At 46.5% G+C, this 8,084-nt stretch overlaps 1 long non-coding RNA gene across 1 annotated transcript; it reads left to right on the forward strand.

Annotated features, from left to right (window-relative positions):
* The first annotated feature begins 1,347 nt into the window (after positions 1-1,347).
* Positions 1,348-3,106, forward strand: LOC147648001 (uncharacterized). The gene is made up of 2 exons (XR_015280918.1): positions 1,348-1,551; positions 2,520-3,106. It is a non-coding gene; the product is annotated as an uncharacterized LOC147648001 (long non-coding RNA).
* The last annotated feature ends 4,978 nt before the right edge of the window (positions 3,107-8,084 follow it).

An 8,084-nucleotide genomic window follows, 5' to 3' on the forward strand; every position in this document is an offset into this window, starting at 1 on the left:
GGGTTATCTTCATGGGGAGTCAGACAGGGAGGTGATGTGTGAGGGCTCAGAAAACTCGGAGTCTGTGAGCTGTGGGATGACAGAGATGCCAGGGCCAGGCTCCTGCAGCTGCCAGACCCTGCCAGCTGTGACAGGGCAGGAGAAACAGCAAACAACATTCCCTGCTCCACAGATCGCTGCTCGAGTGCCTCACAGAGGGGTGCAGCCTGGAATTCCATCAGCTGCTGCTCCTTCCCCCACAGATGACAATGTTTTATAGGTGATCGTGACAGCAAAGCCTGGCAGTTCACAGGCACCCCACAACAAGCAGGTGTCAGAGCCACACAAGCTGAAAACATGCACAGTACTTGGTGACAAACTCTTCTTCCAGCCCCAGTGTACTCTGAGGAGCACAGGAAAAAAAATCAGGCCTGGTTTGCAGGAGTTGGGGGTGTGACAATACCCTGCATTTTGTGAACAGGCCAGAGGTCTTGCAGCCTCTGGAGGAATTACCCATTTTTATCCATGACCAGGGGTGCTCCTGAGAACCCAGAGTGTCCTTTTGGGTTAAAGCTGTGCCACAGCTACAGCAGAACAAAAAACCGAAAGCTAGGACCTGACACTGCTCCTCTCCTGCTGCTCCACCACAGGCCTGGAAGTGTGTTCAGGGAAAATGCATTTAAAAAGAAATTGTTGGTGTGGGGAAAAGGAAGAAAGGTATGGGGGAAGGAGTCTGTCAGTGTCCCAGAATCCCAGCTCTAAAACATGCACCAAGCTGGCATTTTTGGAAGCACAGCCCTGACTGTTTTCAGTGGCAAGAGCTGTGCATGGTCAGTGGGACCTCGATTTTTGTCTAGGCTTGAAGGCATGGCCATCATATAAATAACCACCAAACATTTCAAAGCCTTTGAAAACATTTAGTTTAATTTAACTTTTTAATGCTAGGAATGGGCCAGGGTTTAGGTGTGGTGGTTTCACATATTTTTGGAACCTGTTTATCCATCTTTTATTAAGACTTTAAGAAGGTAGCTCAAAATACCTCAGTGACTCCAGTGATGCCGTAATTTCTGCTTCTTTGTTTTCTGCATGTGATTAAGTCAAATTTGTGTCTCCATCTCAAGCTGCTTCCTGGAGACACTCAGAGGCCAGCATCACAAGGCTTTGTTTGGTTTCAATTGCTTTCAGATCAATGGTTGAGCTGGTGAGCAAAGACATGAAAACTTTTTTGTACCTGGCATTGTCTTAGACTTACCCTTAGAAGCTACTTCCAGCTAAATTTCAGGTTTTGTCTTCTTTTAATAAAGATTACAAGTGAGTATTGCTAATAAAGCGTATTCTGTCCTCACAAAGTTTTCTGTCTTTTCACAGACTGCCATCCTTCAGTGGTGAAAAAGTAGGAGTGGAAACACCACCCCAGCCAGAAAACTCTCTTAAGCCCACATCTCATTGCAAAGACAAGGCTTTCCCAAGTGTCTCTGGCCACTTTTTCCCTGTCTGCAGCAGCCTGAAGCACTTTAGCATTGAGATACTTGGGGTTTTTACCCTGCCCTGGTGCCTCTTCCAAAACAAAAGGTAAGTGATCTCAGCCCAGCTTTATTTGCTGTCTCAGCATCCACAGAACTGTGTGATTGAAGGGATGGTGCTGTCACACCACATCCCTGACCAGCTGCTAGTAGGGACCAGGATGTTCAGGCTTGCTCCTGAAGCATCAGGAGTGACTTCATGTGCTGCACCACACAGGGAAAGGTTTAAAGAAAATTCTGTGTGCGTGAAGGATTCAGGTCTGGAGAAGTCTCCCTCTACCAAACAATTTTTCTGCAAATATTAGCATAAAACACGAGTATCCAGACATTCCTCAGCCATGGAGGCTCCTGCCCACAGCATAGGCTTGATCCTCTTTCTAGTCCCAGATACAAACCAGTGCACAGGAATTTAAGGGTTTCAGCTGTCCTGTGCCTCACTGTCTTACAAGAAGTTATCCCAGATCTTGGGTATGGTCCTTCCTGCCATGCACACCACAGACTGGTTTCCACAACATAGGAAATGGCCTTCAAGGATGTTTTTCAACAAAATACTGAACACAGGCTATCACCAGCTCACAGAAACTCTTCCTCCTCTGTGAGGAGGGATATGCACAAACCTGAGAGTTCAGAAGCCAAGTTTGTGTGCTGGTCTGCTATGAACTTGTACCTTTGATTCACTAATTCCTTTAATTCCTTGCCTACCTAAAGGCTTGCCAGTAGAGTCTTCTCTCTTTTATTTTCTTTCCTTTTTAATGCAATTTACAATCATTATGCTAAATGGACAGGGCAGCTTGCAGAACCCCTGACTGCAGGTTTGTGCCTCTGAGCTGGTGGGATGCTAGAGGATCCAGCAGAGATTATTCTGAACAAGACCTGTCATTTACAACTGCTGAATGAAGCAGAATGCATTCCCAGTTCCCTCCACAGAACACAGTGTTTTGCTCCCTGTGTGCATCACCACAATGAGAATTAGTGCCAATGCTCTAAACACATTTGTACTGCATGTTTATTTTTCAGTTTGCCCTCCCTGGGACATGAGCAGACCCGAGCAAAAGGATCTTCTCTTCTGCACCCCTCCTTGGAGCAACAGCCAGTGTCCTGTGAATCTTTGTGGGTCTCCCTCACTTTGCTCCAAAAAGTGGCAATTGACTGAATACCCTGGGAGAAGGAGGCCTCAGCACTGCACAGTGGAGATCCTTCTCCCCTGGCATGAGCAGGACATGTTTCAGCTCACCAGCACATCACAGAGTGGCTTCTGCAAGGGTTGTTGATTCTCTCTTGATTATTTCCTGCCCTCTGTTGGTTTTCTTTCCTCCTACCTGCTCATCTCTTCCCGGTCCCTACAGCAAGAAGGCATTTAAACTTTCTCATTTGAAGCTGCAAGCTTGGAGAAGGGAACACTACCACCTTCAGAGGGCTGGTGGAAAAGCAGCTGGAAGTGCACATGCCTGACTGCAAGAGCTGCAATTGAAACATTTACATTTGCTGCTCATTCTTCTGCTCCAGCAAGACTTTATCTGCTCCCCACACCACCTGTGCCACATGTCTCCTGCTCTCTATGTTTAAATGCACTACCAAATACAACCTAGGGATTTTTTTTTTTTTATATAATATTGTTTTGAGGTGCTTCCTTTGTTTGTTTGTTTGGGGTGTTTCTTATTTGCTGACCTATAAATGTACAAATTCAGTTTGAGAAGCCTGGGATTTCCACAGAATATAAGAACCAGCCATGAAAAAAGTGCAAGACAAAGTAGCCCAACAGCAGTCTTATGAAAATCAGATTCCTCTTTGCAGAACTCTGTTTTCAAGGTGAAATTCCTTGTTCAGCCCAGCCACTTGTTTGCTCTTGCCTGCAGGGCAGTGCCTTTGCACCAGGAGGTGCTGGTCCATCACATTTCCTCTGAGCAGAGCACTGACTTGTTCGAGTGTTGTTCCACACGGGTTTTGTCAGAGTTAAAGCTGCAAAGAGAGAGGACTGCAGATGCTGTTACAGCCCCTCAGATGCTGACAGCCCTGGGTTGTGCAGCATCCAGTTTTCCAGCCTGTGTGCATCAGGGGCTATCCCATTTTGGTCCAGACATCACAGAAGCTTCTCATGGGCTATCAACCCTACTCATCACCCCCCACTGTCAAACAAAGATGATGTTCCAATGAGACCTTCTTGCAGCACTTTTAACTAAAGGCAAGGCCATGGAGGGTTGTGATTCTGGCACAGAATGGGAGTTCCTTGTCCCGTCACAGGGGGCTGCCCCACAGCTCGGGATTGCCTGCACAGCCTGAAGGAGAGGCACTGCTGAAATCTCCTTGTGCATTGAGGTTTCTGAGAAGCCTTAGCCACTGCCTGTCACAATTACACAGGAGAATTAATGAGCAGAAAGCATCCAAATTTGTTTTTCTCTTGCTGGCTGAGCTAAAACACAGACTCAGTGGCAAGAAGGCTACTAAGTTTGCTCTGCAGGCACCCAGGGTCATGGGTATGTCACCTCACCCACTGCTTGGGGAACCCCTCCCTCTCTTGGAGGCAAAGTGCACCTTATCACCAGAGTGTGATAACCTGTGGATGAGGTTCCAACAGCTGCAAAAAGACAAGGATGGCATGGTCAGCCCGCAGCTAGGCTCAGAGCAGCAGCCCAGCTGGAAATGTGGCTGTTCCAAGGCACACCTGCTATTTCAAGAAAATGGACCTGCCAGCCAAGAAGGGATGAGCTTTCTTGTGCATGTCCTATTCACTGATCCAATAGCACTTCTAGAAAAGAACTGTTAGTCTAATGCACAATATGCCCTGGAGCAAAGGTCTCGCACCAAATCACTGCCTCATGCCTGCTGCAGCGGAGATTTCTGTAGGAAAACCACAGGAGGGCTGTTAATCAAGGAAAATCAGTGCCAGCCTGCCTCCAGTGGAATGGTGCCAGTGTGATGTCAGTGCCCCCAAGCCCCATTCCAGGAGGGGTGGCCTGTTTTGGATGCTGCTGTGTGTAATTTGGACACGCCTGATCTGGGCAGGCTCGCCAAGACCCTGGTGAGATCTGCAAATTAATTTGGCAAAAAGCGTGCCAGGAGGAGCTGCTGAGCCAAAATACCCTGGAAGTTTCACCTCTTCTTGGAAATCTTTCTCTGGAGTGTGAAAGAGCCCCCTGAGTCAGAGGGTGGGTGGGAAAGGGCAGCGAATCTTACATTTGCTTCTTAAGAGGTGCTTCTGGGAGATGAAGCAAACAAAATTCCTGAATCCAATGCCATTTGAATCAATAGCTTTTATGTGTCAGTGCAAGGAATAAATCACCATCAATCTAGAGGTAATTTTATGTGCAGAATGATGGCTTCATCTTCTCAGCCCCTGGACAAGAGAGCCTGATTTCTCATTAGAGTTGTGACTAGCTGATGACTAGACATCCAGGAGAGAGACATCTAAGAATGCATTGTCTCCCAGCTTCTGGCCCCTGCTTTTCTTAGAAAGGTAAAAAACAGCTGTGCAGCAGTGACTCAGCCTGGTCATTTCTCCCCTCAGGGTTATCTGGTTGTTCCCATCACTTTGCTTCAAACACTGAGGAGATTTACACTTTCTAAAAATGAAAAATGTCATAACAGGTTCCTGTTGCCAACAGAAGTCTCCGCTTCTATGCAATTCACTTTGTTTATACCAGCCAGGCAGACCCCAAGCACAAACATTCCTGCCCCCTCTTTATTTAAACAACCAAAATGCTTTATAATCCTCTCTTGGAAATGTGCAAGCCACCCCAGAGCTGAAAGAGAAACTTTTCTCTCCAGATCACAGCCAAATCAAAACCAAAAGTTATCAGTGTGGGAGCCCTGATTAGAAAACTTGAATATCCACATTTGCCAGGAGGTTTGTGTCTCACCTTATGTGAGCTGGGAAGGTTTTCAAAGTGTGCTGCAAACTTTTTGGTTCTAGATTTGATCCTGAAGGTTCTACATCCTGGAATTTGATTCAGTAAAGGTCCACCTTTGGCTGTGAAACTGGGTACCTCCCAGATGGCTCCTTTTTGCTTAGTGTTTGAGCGTGGTCCAGCATGTTATTTAGCATTTGGGGAGGGCACAACAAAAAAAACCAGACCCACTGCTTCATCAGACGTACCTGAAGTCTGTATCCAGGATCTCTGAACAAAAAAAAAAGCTGAGTTTTTCACAGCAAAATATATCAGGTGACCATGTGAGCTGGGGCTTCTGGTGCTGCCCTCATGGAAGGGCTGACAGATGGGTCTTAGACCAGCATGAGCAGCAGAGCTGATGTGCTCTGGGATGTCCTGATGGTTCACTTGTGACTGGGTTCTTTTTCCCCCTTGGACTGAGACTGATGAGAGAGGGGCAGTTTTCTCTTGTTCAGACTTGGTTGTTTATTCTTCTCTTATCTGCATTACATGCATACAAGGTACAAGGAGCTACGTACACTAAGATAGAAAGGTGCAAAATGGCCAACAAAGATCTTCTTCAAGGCCTTTTATATGTCTATTTATCCAATTAACAAATGCCAAGTAAATTATTTTTCTTAGTGACCCAATGACCCAACACCTGTGTGCTGCACTGTGGCATTCTTAATCCAGTCACTTACTACCACCCAAAAATCTCTAGAAGAAGAACATGAAGAAGAAAGAAGAAGGAAGAAGAGACAACACCCTAAATCTTCCATCTTGCCTCTTGTTTTCTGAACTAGCTTAAACTTTAAATTTTAGCTTTTCCACCCAGCGACATAAGAAAATCCTCTAACTTACGCACTCGTACCCCTGTTTTTTCTATTTAACTTTAACAGTTGTTTCCATGGTGTTATATGAAATTCAGTGCTTTCTGGGATGTCAGAGCCAGGTATCAGAGCTAAGGGCACACACTCTGTGCCTCTGACTCCAACACTGGAGCAATGCAGAGTGTGAGTAAAAACACAAATGGAAATCTAGCGGTGAGCAAAGAGCCCTGCTGGCCGGCTGTTCTTTGTCACTGTCCTGTTGTTATTCATATGCTGGTGAAATCCTCACACATATCAGTCTCCAGTCAAGGAAGCCTATGCAGAAATGCATGAAAATGATGCTCACTTCTTTTCATCTTCATAGTGGCATGCCACACTTCTGACCTGTCTTCTAAAACATGTGTGGAAGGGGAGAAGGACCTGTTTCTTATTTGCTTTCTTGAACTGTTTCTATTTATTTAGGATAAAACCTTGAGTTTCCAAGGCTTGGGGCACCCACCCCTCCAGCCTGTGGGCTGCAGTGGGAGCTTAGAGCAAGTTCTGCACCAGGGTCACCCCTTCCATCCTCCCTGGATGTCAGGATCGTGCAAGCCCTGAGGAAGGATGCTCAGCCAGCAGGGCTGATTAATTTCCTATTCCCCCCCTGGCCCAGCAGAGATTTGTCACAGGGCCTATACCTTGTTTTTTCTTTAAACTCACCTCTCCCAGGGCACTTGGAGAGCAGCTGTGGCCTAAAGCAGAACTCCTGTAAAGCCATCAGCTCTTCCCATGGCCAGAATTAAAACAGAGGTGCTGCCTATATCTTCTCTGGGGTGCAGGTGGTTCAAGACACCCCACTGCAGCAGAACAAAATGGCCCAAGCTGGTTTTCCCAAGCCTCAGCCCACTGGGAGATATCTGAGAACCTGTTTGTGAGCAGACCATTGGAAGTCACAATTTCTCACAGATTTGCATGAGCTCCCCACAGAAATTGGACCCATACAATGATTGCAAAGGGTAGGCAGTCTTCAAGAGGGAACAACCACCAAAATACTCAGCAGAGACAGCAGGACATGGGACAACACAAATGCAAGAGCCAGCACAAACCTAAGCTTTCTTAGGAGAAGTCCAGGCTGGCTTTTTGCAGTGCAGGACACAAAGATGGAGAGACTCTCATGGACAGCACATTCCTAGAAGGCCAGACAGAAACCAGACCCATTCTCCAAGTGCCCAACACGAGCTCCATGGTGCTGCTGGAGTCACAGTGGGGTCACAGCAGCTCAGGACAGGCACATGGTGTGGCAGCCAGGGCCACACAAATCTGAGGAAAGCCAAGCCAGGCATTTCACACTGCACAGTGGCCATTTCAAGGGCCATTTTACAAAGCACTTCAGGGTTCTTGCGGCTGGTCTGGCAATCCACAGGATTTTACGCCACATCTTTGGAAATATGGAGAAAAAGGGGCAAAGGATGTCACTTAAGGTTGACATCCTCACTTGACACTCAAGGATGTCCCTGAAAAGTCACAGCATTCCTGTGTAATTTGAGACAAAACCACTGAATCCAGTTCTACAGCCAGGACGCCAAGATAGAAAAATGTACTAATTAATTACATTGTAAGGCAGTGATTGGGAAAAATCCAACCCAGCACACAAGAATAAATCAGCCCAAAAGCACATGTTATTCCCCATGTGCTTTCTTCCACTGTGACCAACACCATCTGCTTCAAAAAAAAAGGCATATGCTGCTATATTGAGACTTCTCTGAAACCCAAATTTGCTCATTTAGAGTCTTTGGGTATCTGCACTAGAGCAGAATGCAGAAAGGATGCATTTTAAAGAGGAGGGCGTGCTGCAGTGTTGAACACCTTGCAGAGCAAGGTTTAGGAGGAGCTAACAGGAGCTGAAA

The sequence above is a fragment of the Cyanistes caeruleus genome, chromosome Z, assembly GCF_971803275.1.
Source record: "Cyanistes caeruleus chromosome Z, bCyaCae1.hap1.1, whole genome shotgun sequence".
NCBI lineage: Eukaryota > Metazoa > Chordata > Aves > Passeriformes > Paridae > Cyanistes > Cyanistes caeruleus.